The sequence below is a fragment of the Diabrotica virgifera genome, chromosome 10 (assembly GCF_917563875.1).
Source record: "Diabrotica virgifera virgifera chromosome 10, PGI_DIABVI_V3a".
In the NCBI taxonomy this organism is placed as follows: Eukaryota; Metazoa; Arthropoda; class Insecta; order Coleoptera; family Chrysomelidae; genus Diabrotica; species Diabrotica virgifera.
In genome coordinates, this window is record NC_065452.1 from 154,629,190 (window position 1) to 154,650,653 (window position 21,464).

The 21,464-nt window shown below is 33.2% G+C and overlaps 1 protein-coding gene across 1 annotated transcript in view; it reads left to right on the forward strand.

The window, feature by feature from the left end:
* The first annotated feature begins 3,477 nt into the window (after positions 1–3,477).
* Positions 3,478–21,464, forward strand: part of LOC114325425 (rho GTPase-activating protein 7) — a 198,042-nt gene continuing 180,055 nt past the window's right edge. The window contains exon 1 of the mRNA XM_050641267.1: positions 3,478–3,685. The gene's annotated coding sequence lies outside the window, so the exon portion shown is untranslated. The remainder of the gene's footprint in view (positions 3,686–21,464) is intronic.

Here is a 21,464-nt window from a genome sequence, read left to right on the forward strand (position 1 = left end):
AGCTTACAAATCGTATGTAAATATAAAAATAGCAAATTAGTACTCCCTTTGGTATTACTTTGATCCCATAAGTGTAGGTACGAACCCTTATTTCTCTCATTAAACTGAACTATTTTGTTTGTAAACTACAAATTTGTTCTCTGATAGTGTAATCGTTGTTTTCTTTTTGTAATTATTTATAGTATTCATAATAACTTATCGGTATATTACTTTCCTAATACAAATAGTCCATTTACTCACGGTAAAATATTGCAAAGCCTCCGAATTTTAAAAAACCGCTTGGATTGACATGAAATTTAGCATACCTACACATAGCTAACATGTCAAAGAAAAAAAGTGATATTGTGCCAATGTGGGCTTTTGGCCTATGGGAAGTTTCACCCCTTCTCGGGGATGAAAAAATATATATTCAAAATATGTCCGGAAGTTAATAAACTGACTAATTCTTAGCAACTTTTGTTCTATAATGTTTTTCACTAACCCAATACTTTTCGAGTTAACGAGGTATGAGTTGTGTTGACCCAGCAGAAGCAGATTTGGCGCTAATGAAAAATAGGTTTATATTCGTCAAATTCAAAATCGAATATTTCAAATTGAAATAACCAAAAAACGAAGCAATTTTGGCGAAAACTCATTAAATATTTTGCTTAAAAAAGCCTGGTTTTGTTTTTTTATAAAGTTTCTAGAATCTTTTTGCAAAAAAGCAAAAGTTTTTGGTAAAAAAAATCGTGAAAAATTAATCGTTACCGCTTCACAAGATACTTTTACTTAAGTATTGTTTATATTATGATCTGTAAATTACATCGGTTTAAAGTGCTTATTTTTGAAATGTTATGTTAGTCTTACAGAAAATCAAATTCAAAATACTCAGAAAAGTAAAACCTACATTTTTTTACTCTTTGATATTTATCATTAATAATTTTAAGTTATTTTGAATCGGTAAAAAGAGAAAAATCAAAGAAGCGGCTCTAATTATGATAAATGAAACCAATTGTGTCGCAAATTCCTCGGTAGAATGCAGTAGGATGTGGTTACCCATACTGAAAGAGGAAGTCAATAGAAAGAAAATACCACGATTAGTAAGTCAATAACATATCGAGTTAGTACAAATTTTATATTTTAGTATTACTTATTGTATATCTATGTATTATTAATATTATTTAAAATTTAAACATATTAAAGTCAGAATTTGGTATTACTTTTTTGAAAGTAAATTAAATGTAAGACCAAATACTTACGATGTCGGGATAGTATCACGAGGTTTTTTCCTGGTTTTCCCTCGTGATTTACTATGGAATCTCTAAAGCGAGAATTTTACCTTCATCGTTGCGTTTGGTTGTCCTTTTAAAGACAGATCACATGCTATGATTTTTTTGTGACGGATATTCTTGAGTTGGGATTGATTTCATGTAATCGAATGAACTATCTTTTAGTAAAGTCGTCCCAGGAACGCAACTCATAAATATTGGCGATATCATTTTAAAGTCTTCTACTTTAAAATGTATACTATAAGTCTGAATTGCCAATATAAATGAGTCAGATTAAATAAATTATTAGAAGAATTTTTTACTTAGCAACAACACTTTTGTTTATTTTAGTAGTATTTTGTATTTTGACAACGAAACCCGATTTGGGCTTCGAAACGTTAATAAAATCATTTTTTTGGTAAAATTGTGGCTTATTCCCATTAAAAATAGTTGATTATAAAAACCTGAATATCAGAAAACAGCTTTTAAAAAATAAACATTAAATGCAATTTATATCAACAAAATAGATTCTCAAATTGCCCATAATATATCATATTGTATGATACATTTATAAATAAGTTAAATAATTACAAACAAACCTCTTGGAGTAGGGATACATATAAAACGCTTAAGTAAAATTTTCTTAAAAAAATTAATAAAGCAATTTTCGCCAACACTTAGGGATAGGCGCAAATTTCAGTTCCAATGTACATATTTTAAATGCATTCATTTTTTTCGAATCCTGAGAAAACTAATAGGTATTTTTTAAAAACTTAAACGCAGAATGAAAGATTACGTTATTACTGAGGGTCGAAAGTCCCTGAAAACTTATATAATGTTTATTTTAATAAAGAGTGAAAATAAATGAGGGTAAATATAAATAAGTGAGGGTGAAAATAAAAAGAGAAAATTGAGTGTGATTTTTAATTTCAAATATCTCATTCAAAAGAAACTTTTTATTTATTCTAAGGAACTTTCCGCCCTCGGTAATAAGCTGGTTGTAATAATATAGCCGGTGGTATCCAATAGACGCCGTACAGCGTGTATTGGAGACCACAGCCTTAGATCACGGTCTTAGCTCTTAGATATTTCAAACTGTAACTGTAATGATTAAACTTACTACCTGCAGTGACTGCTTCCACTCATGAAGGGCGAAAGTTCTGATACATACCTGTAAGTTCGGTTGTCCTCATTTTTGTCTATATTTAGAATTTAATTTCAGTTATTTTATAAGAATTACCTAAAAGTATCTAAAAGCTGAAGAATGAAGGTGCTATAAATACGAGCAAAAGGAGCATGGAGCGTTTAATTTATTGTCTTGGGATTATTTTTATAATTCCCCGTATAAAACTTACATTGAATATCTCAATTTCCAAATTTCTACAACTTTTTAGTTTACAACAACTATTCATGGATCGTGCTGATATAAACATAAGTGTTTGGGTTAGTACAACAACTATTCATGGATCGTGCTGATATAAACATAAGTGTTTGGGTTAGTAGGTACAGGCGGTTATTCTTTAAACAAGTGTTGAAACCAGGGTTTCGGCTTAAGCAGGTAAAAAGAGTACAGAACCTGACAAAAGCGTTCCCTACGTTTTTTAATAAATTTTGTTTTTAAATTCTTTCATAAATAGGTATTATTCGTTTTTATTTATAATTACCTACACCCTACACAAAAATAAAAAGTATTCAGTTACATTTCCTAGTTTATACTTGTGTAGTTCAAAATGTCCCCACCAAATTATAAAAAAAAAGTAACCAAAAGGGTATTAGAGCGGGCCCCTGCGGGGCCCTGGCCCACTGTTTCTCTCAATTTAATATTATTAATTAATATAACATTATTTACTAGGTACATATCTGTAATGAGAATTAATCACAACTTCAGTAGAAAATATTGTTTTTATTTTTGTTTTTGAAAAAAATATTTTCAAAATATTAACGTAATAAGTATTTTCAACTAAAATTGTAGTTAATTCCTATAAAATTGTAGTTCATTTATATTATTTTCTTAGTCGCTTTACAGAAGTGTTGCGCAAGTTGACAAAAAATTCAAAAAGCGAGCCTTCATTCAAGGCGCTCTCAAGAGTCCGTTAATTGGCTATAATTTTCTACGAATTTTCGGGTGTGTGCGTGCACTCTACTATTAAGCCCAAACAGAGCAAGAAGAATAATTAGAAGAATATATTATTATTATCACAGTCACACATTAATCGACATAACAGCGCGCAGCGCACATTGAGTCGAGTTTCATGCTATAACCTCCCATTCTTAAACATCTTATAGTTAGTAGTTGTTGTTTTTGCTATTGCTAGTGTAGTGCGTTAGTTAGTAGGGTTCAAGCTATGAGACAGTGAAGATATTGTATGAATTAACAATGCTGTGTGTGTTTTTGTAAAGCGTGTGTACAATCGGCATGACTGACAGTTGGTGTTGAGGTACGTACATGTTTATTCTTAGGCCTTAGACAAGTGTGGTACTTTGTACATTGAACAGGTACGTAAATAAAATTTAATGCTAATTTACCGCGCGGCACACCTATTCTGAAAATTCTTTTATAAAATAGTTAAAATCTCATTTCACGGCTAGTGCACAAGGTTCTCTATTTTTTGTGTTCCCCGCTAATTTTATATTTAAAGCGGTCGCATATCTATTTATTTATACGCACAACAACCCGCTAAGACCTAGGGCATTTTTGTGAAACATAATCATAACATTAACTAATTACAATTCTTTCAAACAAAACTCAAACTTAAGTATATACAAAGTTCCTTACTCTGAAGGATCGGATGAACAATAGTTCACCATTCACTTCTACTTTGTGTTTTTCTTCTCCAGTTCCTCGTCCTCACGTATTTAAAATCTTCCTCCACTTTCTTAGTCCACCACATTCTGGGATTACCACTTCTTTTGGGTCCGATTAGCTTTCTGGTCATAACTAGTTTAGACATTCTGTTCGCTGCCATTCTTTCTACATTTCCCAACCATCTAATTCTTTGTGACTTGACATACCTGGTGATGGTAGGTTCCTCGTACAAAGCCATTAATTCGTTGTTGATCTCTCCTACCCGTCTTCTGTCTTCCGTCCTCCCAATACGCGTCTCAATATTTTCCTTTCCCATATTTCCAGAGGATCATCTTCTTTCTTATTTAATATCCATGCCTCGCAGGCATATGTTACTGTGAATCTAATTACTGTTTTATATATTCGGAGTTTGCCTTGTCTACAAACGCATGTATTCAAAATTGTCGACCCTTTTAAAACTATAGATTTTACCACTTACAAACCTCGCACTAAAGTCTTTTCTTCTTTTTTTCTTCTGTCCCTCCCATGATCAATCCGAATTTCTGTGCTTCTTCAATAATTTACTTCATAATTCTTCTTAATTCTTTCGCAGTTCCTGCTAGGATTGTTATATCATTAGCAAATGCCAAGCACTGGTGCTCATTTTTCATGATTGAATATGGAATGTATTATGTCTCCAATACTGTTCAATTTATATAGTGAATCTAATTTTAAAGAAGCATTACTATCTGAAAGTGAAAGAATAATAATTAACGGAAGAACTATTAACAACATGAGAGATGCAGATGATACCATGATTATGGCAAGCTCTACTGAACCACTCCAACTACTAATAAACAGGACAAGAAATTTCTGTGAAAAATATCGACTAAAAATGAATATAAAAAGTCTAAATAAAATATGTAATAATAACCAAGAAAACGAATAACAAATAAACATATACATTTGAGAGAGACCTTAGATTAGAATTGAGAGTAAGAGCTCTGAGATGTTACGTGTTTTCGATACTACAATATGGACTTAAAAGTTGGACATTGAAGCAAGAACAGATCAATAAGCTACAACAGTCCTTTGAAAGGGCCTAGCCGGGTAAGATGATGAAAAGTGCCCCCAACTCAATTTAAATTCCATATAGGTCACTTTTTAGCACATATAGAGGAACTCACTTTCTGAAATTTTTAGCCCCCTAGGTGGTCACGTGACCCCCCTAGAGCCTAATTAGGCTTTTTATGTTTTTATTTTTTATCTCAGCCGCATCAAGAGCTAGCCAAAAACTTTATTTAAAAATGTTGTAAGTTTCAAAAAGATCTATATGAAAAATTATTTTTTTTATTTTTTGGCGGGAAATTCGAATTTTTAGAACAATTTTAAACTTTTAAATAACTCTGAAAAAAAAACTAAGACACTCGTTTTTACGAAAATAAATTATAACGTGTATTTTTGCACAATCTTTCACCCTGAATTTTTTTAGATTTTTAAAATTGGTGAAACGTACCTTTAAAAATAAAAAACCGCATTTTTTCGGTTTTTTTTTTCGTTTTTTGATACAATTTTATACATATTTTTCCAAAAAGGTAACACCGTCACTAGAATAGGTAAAAAAGTGAAAAATAATTGGGGTTTGTTTTATAAAATTTTTTTGTAACGCCATCCATTTTTAAGATACAGGGCGTTGAAGAAAACAAAATTTTACACATTTTTTACGATTTTGCTGAAACTACTGGCAACATTGTAATAAAACTTGGCGGGTTTTAAGAGGTAGTTATTGTGCATTTTTTGACATGCAATTAAGAATTTTATATTCATCATTGGCGCGCATACGGGTAATGGTCTGAACTTTTTAAAGAAAAAAAGATGGTACGCCACTGACATATTTCAAATTAACAATCAATTTTGAATTCCTCGTTCCATTTGTGACAAAAAATTTATCTTCCCATTTTTTCATACGACGCGCCGTTTTGTTGCAAAAAATAAAATATCTTAACGCTTCCAAAGTATTCGAATTAATTTTTATAATGGACGTACGAGTTTATGTATGTAGATGTAGGTAGAAACTACTAGAAGTTCGAATGCTTTGTAAGGATTAAGATCTTTTATTTTTTGAATAAAAATGGTGCGTCGTATGAAAAAATAAGAAGATAGATTTTTTGTCACAAATTGAACGAGGAATTCAAAAACGATTGTTAATTTAAAATATGTCAGTGGCGTACTATCTTTATTCTTTAAAAAGTTCAGACCATTACCGCTATGCGCGCCAATGATGAATATCAAATCCTTAATTGTATGTCAAAACATGCACAATAACTACCTCTTAAAACCCGCCAAGTTTTATTACAATGTTGCCAGTAGTTTCAGCAAAATCGTAAAAAATGTGTAAAATTTTGTTTTCTTCAACGCCCTGTATCTTAAAAATGGATGGCGTTACAAAAAAATTTTATAAAACAAACCCCAATTATTTTTCACTTTTTTACCTATTCTAGTGACGGTGTTACCTTTTTGGAAAATATGTATAAAATTGTATCAAAAAACGAAAAAAAAAACCGAAAAAATGCGGTTTTTTATTTTTAAAGGTACGTTTCACCAATTTTAAAAATCTAAAAAAATTCAGGGTGAAAGATTGTGCAAAAATACACGTTATAGTTTATTTTCGTAAAAACGAGTGTCTTAGTTTTTTTTTTTTCAGAGTTATTTAAAAGTTTAAAATTGTTCTAAAAATTCGAATTTCCCGCCAAAAAATAAAAAAAAATAATTTTTCATATAGATCTTTTTGAAACTTACAACATTTTTAAATAAAGTTTTTGGCTAGCTCTTGATGCGGCTGAGATAAAAAATAAAAACATTAAAAGCCTAATTGGGCTCTAGGAGGGTCACGTGACCACCTAGGGGGCTAAAAATTTCAGAAAGTGACTTCCTCTATATGTGCTAAAAAGTGGCCTATATGGAATTTAAATCGAGTTGGTGGCCTTTTCACCATCTTACCCGGCTAGGCCCTTTGGTCTTAAAGAAGAATGCTTAGAGTAATAAGGACCCAGAAGAAAACGAACACGAAAGTATTGCGAGAAATGGGCAAAGAATATGTACGTAAAGTGAAGGAAGGAGTATAGGAATAAGGAGAGTGGCATGGTTGAAAGATTTTAGGAATTGGTTTAAATGCAGTTTTAGAACTCTTTAGAGCAACGGTAGGTAGAGTACAGATAGTGATGATGATATGCAACCTTCGATTGGGAGACGGCGCTAAGAAGAAGAAGAATGGCAAAAATCTAAATGTTTTGGCGGGATTATTCGACAACATGTACACAACAGATTTCCCGAAAAATCTTGAAATCGACATTTATATGCGTATTTAGCAAAATAAAAAGAGCAAATTAAAAAAAGCGGAAAGGCAACCGAACAATTAGGGCACGTTCACATGACAAGCGTTTAACGCGCTTTTTGATAACGCGCGATTACAACTACATACATTTTACTTGAGACCGTTCACATGCTAACACGTGTTTAACCATTATACCATTGGGTATACCATAATATATACCATTAAATATTAGAAGTTGTTTATTTCATTGTAACTAATTAGCGTCATGTCACAGAATAATTTCTATTTTCTTTTATCACTAATTTTTCCGCATCCAAGCATTCCTGTCCTTGACTTTTGCTGGTGTTACGTTATTATTTTTGTTATTCATTGCATAGATAAAACTAATAGATGTTTACCTTCCTTGAAATTACCTCTACAGTTATTTGTATAGTAATTCGTCTATAAATAGGATAAATGTCATATATATTAACACGGGTACACAGGTACTAATAACGAACAGGTACCTATCCAAAACTGTAAAAAATCAACTTTCAAAACTTATATACAGTATGTCCCTGTAAGTTGTATCCATATGGAAAACTTTTTTATTATTAATTTTACGAAAAAAAGTTATTCTTTATAAAAAGCTCTGCATGGTCCAAAACCTAAGATTTAACCATGAAATATCAAATTTTTTGAATATTATACGAGGTATGTCAAAAAGTTTGAATTTCACTCAAGAGTAAAGTAGCTTTATTTTTCGTAATATTGGAAATTGCTATTATGAAAAGTTGTTTGGAATTAAAAACTATATTCTAATATGCAATTACATCCTTCTAATTGAAAAAATTTGTTATTGAAAAATTGTGGATAACTATCATTATTTTTTCAGTTATTTCATTTCTGATAACTCTTTTATTATTAATTTTACGAAAAAAGTGATTCTTAATAAAAAGTTCTGGATGGTTTAAAACTTAAAATACAACCATCTTATATCAAATTTTATCAATTTTATACGGGGTATGTCAAAAAAGATAAATTTAGATCAAAAGTACCTTTATAGTTCAGAATATTTCAATTAGAAGGATGTAATTACATACTGAAACATAGTTTTTAATTCTAAATAACTTTTCATAATAACAATTTTCGATATTGTGAAAAATAAACGTATTTTACTCTTGAGCGAAATTCATATTTTTGACATACCATTCATATTTTTGAAAATAATGTTAGTTATCCATAATTTTTCAAAAAAAAAAATTCAATTAGATGCATGTAATTGCATACTAGAATACAGTTTTTAATTCCAAACAACTTTTCATAATAGCAATTTTCAATATTGTGAAAAATAAAGCTACTTACTCTTGAGTGAAATTCAAACTTTTTGACATACCTCGTATAATGTTCAAAAATTTTTATATTTGATGGTTAAATCTTAGGTTTTGGACCATGCAGAGCTTTTTATAAAGAACAACTTTTTTTCGTAAAATTAATAATAAAAAAGTTTTTCATATGGATGCAACTTACAGGGACATACTGTATATATCGCATAATTTTTTTGAAACAGAAAAAAGTTTAAAAATATTTTTTAATCTTTAGCAGAATGTTATAATACTCGTCTATCGTCTCCTTTAGGTGACTACAAAACCATAACATTTTAATCGAAGCCTGTTTTGCCGAAAACACAAATAGGAAAAAAAAGTTGTTAAAGAAGAATATTTATTTTAGACATTTGTGTTCGAGTATTTGATCTGTGCACTGTGTTTGCTTGAGTTTTCAATGAGAAGGTGCGTTCTTACAAAAAAAGTGAGTAATATAACGTCAGAACAAGCAGCCCAAATTGTAGGTTTAATTGGAGATGGCCGATCGCAGCAATATTTTGCTGAAGTTATGCGAATCCACCAATCCAGCGTTTCAAAAGCTTTAAGAAGGTATAGAGAAAGTAGAGGATACACAAGAAGACCAATTCCAGAACCTCCCAGGTGCACGAACCCCGCAGATGAACGTTATTTACATCTGCAGACTTTACGTACACATTATCATGTTACAGCTAGACAACTGCGATATGATCTTTCCACGGCTTATGTGCCAATAAGTGCCAATTCAAATAGAAACAGATTAAGGGAATTTGGAATCAGAGCCAGAATGCCTGCTACTGCTCCACTGTTAACGAGGGCACACCGTGTAGCACGTTTCAGTTTTGCCCCAAAAGATGTCGATTGGGATATTAACGACTGAACTAATATTCTTTTTACTGATGAGTCAAGATTTGCACTTTGTGGATCCGACAGACACTTTGCAATGTCGCATTCACAAAGTGCAAATCTTGACTCATCAATAAAAAGAATATTAGCCCAGTCGTTAACATCCCAATCGACATCTTTTGGAGCAAAACTTAAACGTGCTACACGGTGTGCCCTCGTTAACAGTGGAGCAGTAGCAGGCATTCTGGCTCTTATTCCAAATTCCCTTAATCTGTTTCTAACCGAATCAGTACTTTACGAACCGAACAATACGGGCCACGGGCTGGGGAAAGATCATTTCGCAGTTGTCTAGCTGTAACATGATGTGTACACAAAGTCTGCAGATGTAAATAACGTTCATCTGCGGGGTTCGTGCTCCTGGGAAGTCCTGGAACTGGTCTTCTTGTGTATCCTCCACTTTCTCTATACGTTCTTAAAGCACTTGAAACGCTGAATTGGTGAATTGCCATAACATCAGCAAGATGGTGCTGCGGTCGTCCATCTCCAATTAAAGCTACAATTTGGGCTGCTTGTTCTGACCTTATATTACTCATTCTTTGTAAGAACGCACCTCCTTATTGAAAACTCAAGCAAACATAGTTCACAGATGATATACTCGAACACAAATGTCTAAAATAAATATTATGTTTTAACGTTGTGTTTACTGTTTTTGTTTTCTGCAAAACACGCTTCAACTTGGAATTCGTAAATTCATTTTGTCTATGCTTTTTGTCTTTAGAATTTGGACTAATTTCTCATGTCTTACTTTGTGAAATGCTTTTTCAAAATCAACGTAACAAACATGCACATCCACATTCATATCCATGCATCTTTGAGCTACCGCATTAATAGCAAATACATAACGCCTCTCTGGTTCCTAGTTCGTTTCTAAAACCCAAACTTGTTTCCAGTTTTTTATGATTCCTTTTTCCAGTTTTTTATTTATACGATCATGTGTTATTTTCAAGAATAATTTGAGATCATGACTAATTAACGATAAAATATTGCTCTGTCATCACTGCAATCTTTAGCGTTTTTATTTTTAGGGATACCCCAAAATGTAGCACAAAAAGATAGCTTTCTGTATATACATATCTTATTTAATTATCGTGTCTTATTCTGAATAGTCGTCATCATCATCGAGCATGTTTATCTTTTTTTTTGTGATTTTGAAATCCTCCATGTGTTTTAACATGGTACGTAAGTCCGTATCTCTTATAAAATATGACATTTTTCTGGAATTTAGCCTTGACTTTCAAATCGTCAATTTTTTCGTTATCTCATTAAAAATTTGTAAATTATGTTTGATACCTCCCTCGTGTATTTATATTCTTCCTTATATGACCTAACATTCTAATTTTTTTCTGACTGGCTTGATAGCTATTGCACAAGGTTCTTTAATTATAGGTTCTCATAAAACTCACAGACATTTTAAAAATCGCGCAAGAGAAATAAATAATTCATTTGTTGAGTTGTTTATAAATAGCAATGGACGTCACTATTATCTGCAACTTTTAATTAATTGATAGGTGGCCATGTACCAAACAGGTATCAAAACTGGTATTTAGATATTTTAATGGTTCAAAAGTTCAGATATAGCAGTACTTATATAACCTCTGTATCTAAATGGGTTAAGCAAACCAATACTATTTTTTATAATATGTAATGGATTTTTATGTAAGACAATTTATAAATTGCTAAAACAGAATGAAGCAATATTTACCGATAATGACAGAAAACCCAGTTATGAGTTAACAATAAATACAATAAATAAATGTTATTTGTGAACGAAGAAATTATATAAAAGAACAAAAGAACTTGATAAGAAAAGGATAAAAGGGAAATTTATACCATACACAAGAAACTGAGAAGGGACGATAGTGACAACTATGTAGGCATCGCTGTGACAAACAAGAATACGGAAAACTGATTAAAGCTGGAATAGAAAATGAATACGAAGAAATAGAAGCTGAAGAACAAGCGGGATTCGGCGCAGGTAAATTTACTATTGACCATATAAACAACGAAAAGCGTCGAAGAAAACAAACATAAATATGAGCTTAATACAAGCAACAAAACAAATGTTTGCTCATTCTTAGGCAAGGGTACAAAATTGGAAATTGCCTATCCAAGGGATTCCAAACCCAAACCAGCAAGGCCCTTAAACAAGGCTGCTATCTCTCAGCGACATTATTCATTCAACAGTAGAATAAGAGAAATGTTTTTCTTCTTCTTTTTTTGTAGATATGACTGTCTGTTTTTCAATTCAAATTTGAAATGAACCAAATTTTAAACCAAAAACTGCATAAGAATGTTCTGAAATTAGTCTTCTCACCAGAGAAAAAAACCCAGTGACTTCTGCTGGATTACATATAAAGACAAGATATTAACTAAAATAGCCCAACACATAAAAAGGAAAGAAATAACTCCAGCTTTCAGAACAAACAACAACTTAAGCAAATATAATATTAAGAAAAACAAGCGCCAAAAGAAAAGGCGCTTACACAGTGAGGTAAACAAGTAAACAAACTTATATGTGATGACTGCCCAAAAACTTACATCGGTCAGACGAGTAGAACATTTAACAAACGTATAGCAGAACACAAAAGGGCTTTTAGTAATAGAAAAACAGAATCTACGTACTCACTTCATCTTCTAGATTCTAGATCATAATCATTCTTTTAATGACGAATTTTAAATACTCCATATTCAAAATAAAGACCTTAAACTATCTTTATTATAATCTATGGAAATTAATAAATTAAAAAATACAGGATGTAATTCTGAATGACAAACTTGTGACAAACAGCTCTCCCCGCCTCAACTTATTTAGTTAAAGACTATAAAGTGTAGACGCATAGTAAAAATGTATCACTTAAGAAAGGCACTTTGCCGAAACAGCTGTCTTCTTCTTCTTCAGATGCATATCCACTAATGGATGTTAGCGATCACATTTTCCATTAACTCTCTGTTTCTTGCAATGTATATTAGAGATTGTATGCCGTTAATCCCTGTCCATTGCCTTATGTTTCGAAGCCAGGATATTTTCTTGCGTCCTAATCCTCTCTTGTCTTCAATTTTACCCTCAATTATAAGTTGAAGGAACTGGTATTTTTCGTACCCAGATACGCTGTTTCGAAAAGTTGGCGTTCTTGGTTGATTCTTGTAAGGTTAGGGACATCTACATTTGTGACTTTCGTCGTCCATGGTATCTTTAGGCTCCAGCGATAAACCCACATTTTGAATGCTTTTAATTTGTTTATATCCTTCGTATTGAGTTTCAGCCCTCTAGGTTATATAGCAGCACCGACCATACGTAACACTTAATAAACCTTAGTCTCAGTTGAAGATCGAACTCTGAACAGGTCAGTACCTTTCTGAATTTTACGAAAGCGTGTCGAGCTTGCTCAATGCGACATTTTACTTCCCTGTCCGATGCCGTCTTCAAAAAGCCACGTTCCCAGGTATTTAAATTTGCTCACTCTTTCAATGGACTTGGTATTCAGTGTTATGGTGGAGTTTTCAAGTGCATCCAAGTTTCTGGAGATGATCATGAATTTGGTCTTTTTGGTATTAATCTCTAATCCCATTCAATACTCCATTCACTTTGATTCCCATCTCTGTATTTTTTAAAGACTCTTGAAATATGGCTTCCGAATAAATGTTAAATAATAGAGGAGAACGTACACATCCCTGTCGAACACCCCTTCTTATATGTATGGGTTTGGATATAGAATTCTCTATTTTTAATTGTGCCGTTTGATACCAGTACAAGTTTTCAATGCATCTTATGTATTTTTGGTCTATATCAAGTTTCTTGAGGATCTGCATTAACTTGTGGTGTTGGACACGATCAAACGTTTTTTCGTAATCTAAAAAGCATAGGAACACGTCCTTCCTCTGATCGTAACAATTTTGGACCATCACGTGTGTTGCTACTATTGCTTCTCTTGTTCCTAAACCTTCCCTAAACCCTAAATGAGAATCACTGATGTCCTATTCACATTTTTTGTATAATGTTTGAAGTAATATTTTTAAGAATATCTTTAAAGTGTGACTCTTCAGGCTAATGAGTCTGTGATCCTCACATCTTTTTGCATTGATTTTCTTGGGTAAGGGAATACATGTAGAGCATAACCACTGTTGAGAATAGCAACCAGTTTCATAAGTAAAATTAAATATTTTATGTAGTGCTGAAATTCCCCTTTCATCCAGTAGTTTCAGTATATCTGAAAGGATTTCATCTGGTCCAGGTGCCTTATTGTTTTTTGAATTTAATATTCCCTTTTCTATCTCCTCTTTAGTGATTGAAAGACCAGTCAGCCGGTGGTCTGTATAAACTTCACTCATGGGTCTTTCGTCATGGAAGAGCTCCTGGATAGAGTTTTCTCATATATCAATTTTCTCCTTTTCACCCAGCACTATCTGGTTATCCTGAACTATGGTAGTTGGTCTTCGTTTTCTGTACATACATATATTCCTGCAGCCTCCTTAAGCCTTTTATGTAAATTACGGTCGTTGTGCTGTCGTTGTAAATGTTCTAGATCGATACTCATTGTTGTTTAAGCCTTAAGCCATTCATTTTTGGTAGTCTTATCTTTGCTTTTATTTGCCTGTTAATGTTTTAGTGAAACAGCTGTAGTGACATTAAAATATTAACTTATTTAATATTTGTTGTGTTTAAAGAAGAATATTTCAAATAATGCCTTATGCACCAATTTTTCTAATTAGTCGCATAAATTGCTGTCCGTCAATTAGTGTGTAAACACGCACACTGTGGGGTAATTATTTCCCACAGTGCGGGTGTTATAAAAGATAGTTCCAACGACACGTCTACAGGATGTCCCTAAATTTATATAAACGCCGAATTGCTTAAGAAAAACAACTGTCAACATTTATCTACCTACTGGGGTCGCCCCCTGGAGAGACTTAAATGACATGGACACGGTTCTGAAATTTAAAATAGCTCTTTAGGAGACAACTAATCCCTGATTTAAAATTCTTTAAAAGATATGTGACAGATAAAGATCCGAGCTTTATAGGGTTGGCCTAAGCGATTGCTAATGTATAACTGACCAGTTTATACACCAAGGATTCAGACAGATAACAGTCAAAACCACATGCATCCGGCCCTTATTGGATTTTTAGCGGCTCATAAGCAAATTATCAGATATTTATGTTAATTGTATGCAGTATTTCATAAAATTAGTGATATTGCTAAAACTACATTTTTAAAAAGGAAGCGATTTATTGCATTATTATTATTATTATTATTATTATTTAAGTGAGCTTATGCCCGAAAATTGTAGTTTTTTCTATTAATTCGTATTAGTGAAAATATTTTTTTATAACTATCTTTATTTAAAATCATTATAGAGTATTACGTTGTATAGCATTAAGTTGTATATACAGCTATTCTGGCTGTAAATAACCCACTCACCAAATCAAAACTGTCGAGAAACTGCAAAGATCTCCTCAACAATCTGGCAAAAGACAATAAAGTGTCTATAATATGGGTGCCGGGTCATGAAGGGGTGCATGGGAACGAACGAGCAGATATGTTAGTGAAACTAGGCTCGAGAGAAACTTTTGAAGGCCCAGAACCTTTCTGTGGCATCACTAAAGATGATACGAAAAACGAGGTTCAGAGACGGCTGATAAAGAGCCATAAAAAGAAATGGAGAGCCACACAAGGGCAAATCCAGACTAAAAAAATAATCAAGAATATTGATAAAAAAACTCTTGAACAGTTTGATGAACCTCGATAAAAGAGAAATCAAAACAGTGACTGAAATGGTGACTGGACATTGCGGTTTAAGAAATCACCTATACAAACTAGTTAAGGTGAATGAACCATGGTGTAGAAAGTGCGAAATGGAAGAAGATACTGCCATACACATACCATGCCATTGCAGTCTGCTAGGTTATGTAAGGCAGGAATTCACTGGTCAACTATATAAGGTTTGAATCAGAAGAGATCCTAAAACTACCAATAAGAAAACTGTTGGCCTTAAGGAAAAAAAATAAAGTATGGTACAAAGGTCTTATGACCAAGTGCTCGAGACGAACGAGTCTCGCCTGAGTTAAGAAGAAGAAGAAGAAGAAGAGGAAAAAGTGTATTAAGTAAACAATGTGTTACTGATTTTGGGCGTAATGGAGAGACATCAAATAATGGCTCACCTTATTCTACGTTGGTTTAGTTTAGAAGTAGGTCTTGGAGCCAGGTTCTACTAGTCTCCTTTTAGTAGGACCATCGCCTTACTAACTCATTTTTGTATTGAATGGTACCCACGTTCATTTTGTGGCTCCATGGTTCGATCGATTTCTTCTCTGATGAAAGGAACCTTTTAAGTGGTAGTGAAGTGTTTGATTACTTACTACTTACGTACCATAGTCCATCCACTATCGATTTTAGCACTTTAGACTGAAATATTTGGATGATAGTCGGCGACGTGCACTTTGTACATCCCCATAGGTGTAGTCCGTAGTACCAGATAGCTTTTGTATAGAAGAATTTTGTTTTGGATGTTTAGTTTTGATTTGCGTCCAAGGAGTCAATACATTTACCGGGATTTTAAGTCGAGCTGTTTTTTTTTTGGTCTGGATATGTTTCTTCTTCTCCAAGTGAGACGTTGGTCAAGATGGAGGCCAATGTATCTAGCGTCTATACTGTTGGTATTCTTACATTGTCCATTCTTACATGTGGGCATGTGTTGTGGCGGTTGGTAAATGTTATTTGAGTTGATTTTGTTTGGTTTACTTTTGTTCACCATTTTGTGTACCAATCACTGAGTATGTCCAGATAATGTTGCAGGTCTTGGGAGGCTTATAAGGAATCGTTTACAGCTAGTATTGTTACGTCGTCAGCAAAGGAAGCGATTGTATGTAGTGTTATTAGTATCTGGTATATCGGCTGGGTATATTAAGAAAAGCAGCGGTCCGAGAAGACTACCCTGCGGGATTCAGAAGTTGATAGGACAGAGGTTGCATGGATTCTTGGTCATTGAATTTTACAAAGAAATATCTATTTAATATGTAGGATTTGAGTAATAGGAAATAGTTACTGGATAGTGCTATTTTTATTTTGTAAAGACTCTGTGCCAGACTTTGCCAAACGCTTGTGAGATATCTAGGAATATAGCGTTGCAGTATTTCTTTTCTTCAAGCCTTTTTTATATTTCATTTATCATTTGATGGATTGTGTAGTGGAGCGATTTTCTCAAAATCCAAACTGTTATTTTGGTAGTAATGTTAGGAATTCATGATCGGCGTATATCCATTGTAGTAGCAATCTTTGTAACATCCCCATAGGTGTAGTCCGCAGTACCAGGTATATAATAATTTGTTTTGGATGTTGAGTTGATTTGCGTCCAAGGAGTCAATACATTAGCCGAAATTTTTAAGTCTTCTTTTGGTCGGGATATGTTTCTCCCAAGTGAGACGTTGGTCAAGATGGAGGCCAACGTATCTAGCGTCTGTTACTGTTGGTTAAAATCAGTATAAAATGGATAACTATATATCCATATCTTAACTGTTCAGTGGATATCATGCTTGATTTGTAAAAAGCTTAGTACAGATTTCAAGTCAAGGCATCTTAAACAATGTATTAACTATACCAAAATTATTGTCTTGGCAAAATTCGATAAGCCTGCCACCCCTTTAGTTTCGTTGCCCAGACCGTATTCTCCTGTACATTCAAGACCGACACAACTGGAAGAAATTAGGGGAGGCTTGTGTTCAACTTTGGACTCAGAAGGCTGAATAATAATAATGATGATTATATCAGTAGTTGTTATAAATTCTATTATTTCTCATTTATTTATCATTCAGCAATTATACCCTATCCTGTTTTTTTAATATGTCAGGGTTTTACCTCTGAAATAGTCCTGACCCGGAAATACAATCGGAGCTTTTATTTGCTTCCGGATCACAGTGGCGGATCCAGAAATTCTTTTCGGGAGGGGGTCATTGGTCTTCAGGGTGATTTAATTACTTTTCTCTGAAATTTTTTTTCTTTGAGAGCTCTCGCTTTTTTTAATTATTGGATTGAAATTTATTTTCGTCTGAGGGGGCTCATGACCCCCGTGACACCCCCTTTGGATCCGCCACTGGGACATTTTACTTCCGGAGAATACCATCCTTTCAGTAAATTTTTATTATATTAGAGATTTTTTCCTGAATGTTTTTATTATGACCTAAAAACATCTATCGGCATCAGGTCTTTCAATAATAATTATTGATGGCTACTTTGAATCATCTGTTATTATTGAATAATATACTAAACGGTTGCACTGTGGGAGCGAGTTGGCGAATATAATTATAGTCATATGTCATCATACTCCTAGATACAATCGGTCACAAAAATGAGTTAGCGTGTCTTAATGAGCAATATTTTAGCAAATTGTATAACAGTTGTCAAACATAATTTTAAAATAAAACAACTTTGACTGAAGCGACCTTAAGAAAAATTATTGTAAAATATGCTGTAATAGGTTCATAAAACTTTATGAATTATTATGGAAGAGAAACATTACTTATAATATAGTTGTAAAATTTTTAGAGCCTACTGTATGTATAAATGTAGGTACTTATATACTAAGCAAATAAACCGCTTTATGGTACATAATTTTTACAGCGCTGTAAAATTTCAAATTTTGTCCATTTTGTCCATTCATCTTGTGTATTATGTGTATTGTCAAAGCTTGTAAGACTTGGCTTTCGTTACAATTTTCTTCCACTCATTTCGATATGTGCCTAGTTTCTTCGAGTTTTTCACTTTCACGATTTTGATGTCTCTCATGTCATGGTCCTCCCATCTCCCTTTGGGTCTTCCCTTTGGTTTTCAGTTTCTGACTTACATCTGGTGACCTTCTTAATCAGTAGGTCGTTTTTACTTCTCTCTACTGGTCCTAACCATCTCAATCTCTGCGTTTTATTAAATCTAACTCTTCTCCCTTCATTATGTCTCTTAGTTCATGGTTCATTCTTCTTCTCATTTCTCCATTTTTTCATTCATATAGGACCCATAATTCTTCTTAGGATTTTCCTTTCGAATATTCTTAATTTTTCTTCACCTTTATCTGTCAGGTACTTTGTCTCGGCTGTGTATGTAATCACTGGTCTGATTGCAATTTTGTAATATTTTCAGTTTTGTTTTTTTTATTTCTGGATAAGTTCTTGCCCTTCATTAGCCAGTCGTACTCTATCCAGAGATATCGTACTCCAGTATGTTTTGTTGCCTGCTAGTATTCGCTCCGTTACTTCTTCACTTCTATTATTTTTGCCATTCACAATTACTTCGAAACATTTAAATTGTTGAACTCTTTCAGAAGTGTAGTTTTCTATCTTGATTACTCTCGTCTTGTCATCTTATCTTCTAGAGCAGAGTAGATATTTTGTTTTTCCTTCGTTAATTTGTAGACCTCTTTTCCGTGCTTCATTTTCCAGGGTTGATACTGCTATTTTTAATCTGTTCTTATCTCTTAGCATAAAAATTATGTCATCTGCATATGCTACTATTTGTGTCGAGGAGTGGGCTATAGTTCCTTTAGTTCTCGGCCTTGACTGTTCCTTCTACTGCTATGTTAAATAGTGTGGTTGACAGGGAATCGCCCTGTCGCACTCCTGCGACAGGGGCAATTCCATCGCAAGTCCATTGCAATGGATTTTGTGCTTCCTTCTTCTGTTGTTACTTTAGCTAGATATTCATCCATAGTCATTTTTGTTAATCTGATTAGCTTTGCCGGTATATCTTGATGATTCAAATCATGAATACAGTCAAAGGCTTGTCTGAAGTCTAAGATGAGGGTGTGGAATTCTATGTTGCGTTCGTGGCAAGTTTCGATTGGTTGTGTAATTATGTGGATCGCATCTACAGTGAATCTGCCTTTTCTAAATCCTTGATCGTACTCCCCAATTTTTTCTCTGTGAATTGAGTGAGTTCTTGTCTTATGAGGGCTCTTAGAATTTTGTATGTTGTAGGTAGTCAGTAGAGATATTCCTGTATAGTTGTTACAGTCTGTTACTTCTCCTGTCTTAAATATTGGTATAATTCTGCGTTCTTTTAAATCCTCGGACATTTCTTCTGCTTCCCAAATTCTAACTACATATTAGGTTATAGATGCTTGTTAATATGCTTGGTAGATGCTTGGTAATTAGATGCTTGGTAATAGCTGCTATGCATATCTATATACTATACTAAGTAAATAAACCTATTTATGGTAATTTTTATAGCGCTGTAAAATTTCTAATTTTGTCCATTTAATTTAGTGAAATATTAAAAAAGTTGTATTATCGAGTCTTAATTGACACATAAACAATTTATTTTTTAAGGATAGGTCCAATATATTTATAATCAATAGATATTTGAAAAGTTAATTGTTGATTAAAATATAGTTCCGGAGAACGCATAAAAATCTAACAATAAATGAATGCATTATTTTTTTTATTTAATTTACTATTCTAACTGGGAAATAAGTCACAAATTAACTTAAAAAATGGTTGTATTGACGTTTCGACTTCCACCTCGTCGTTATCAAAATACAAAATATTAATTTGGCTTATTTCCCAGTTAAAATAGTAAATGACATAAAGGCCACAAAGAAATAACTTCAGAACAATATTTTTTTATTTAATCAGCATCAATAATATAAATTACTACCAAAAAGACTAAGGACAAACTCACTATTTAGTATCCCTAAGGTTCTGTTAATTTATTGCACAAATATTAACCTGTACCATCATTTGACTAATGGAAGCGAATAAACGAAACAAAAATGAAGTAATTACATGACCGTCAAGTGAACATCTGACAATGAAAATAAAAAATAATATTGCAATAGACAACTATAAATACCATTGAACGTGTGAATACCTTCACATATCTGCATACAGAAATCAATCAGAAGAATTCCGTAGCGAAATTAATGCACGCATTTCCAGTGGAGAATCGTACATACTATGCTAATAAAAGATTGATGACATCGAAATTATTATACAAAAGAACCAAACTGACTATCTACAGAACATTGATTGGACCCGTAGTAACCTATGGTTGTGAAACCTGGGTAATGACAGAAAAAAAATAAGCCCAACTCAGTCATTCGAGAAAAAGATACTGAGAAAAGTATATGGTCCGCTGCAAGAGCAAAAGAGCACATAAAGATTCAAGAGAAACGACGAGGTTAATGACTTGAATGAAGGATATGATATTGTAAGATTTGGGAAAAGTCAAAGATTGTCATGGCTGAGACATGTCCAGAGACAAGAAGATGCAAAAACAGCAAAGAAAATATTACAATGGAAGCCGATAGGAAGACGAAAAAAGGAATGTCCAGAACGAGATGGTTGGATGACGTGGAAGACCATCTGAAACCGTGAATATAAGACAATGAAAAAGAAGGGTACAGGAGAGATCTGAATAGAAACACATAACCAGACAGGCAAAGACCCATCCAGGGTTATGATGGCAAAAGAAGAATAAAAACCATCACTTGCACTATGCTCTTCTTTTCACTTAACTAACTCGAAGGGTTTCTTCCTCTTGAGTCTTTTATCCAGATCCGTATTGTCGAGGAGCTGGATGACCTTAACATTGACGTGTTGAAGATCGGTGTTTGTGACTCTTGGCAAATTTTTCAATGGTCTTGTTAACAGTATCCATTTCTAAGTCAGTATGGAGTACACTGTTCCTATAATACAAAGGAGCATTAACAATGATCCCTAGCAGTTTGTTTTAGAATGGCTTTTAGATGTCTAAATTACTCTTACTATAATATACCTTACTATACTATAATATCATCATTCAATCTTCGCTTGTCCACTGCTGGACATCTGGATCTCACTCCTAATTTTCCATCTTTTTCGATCTTGTT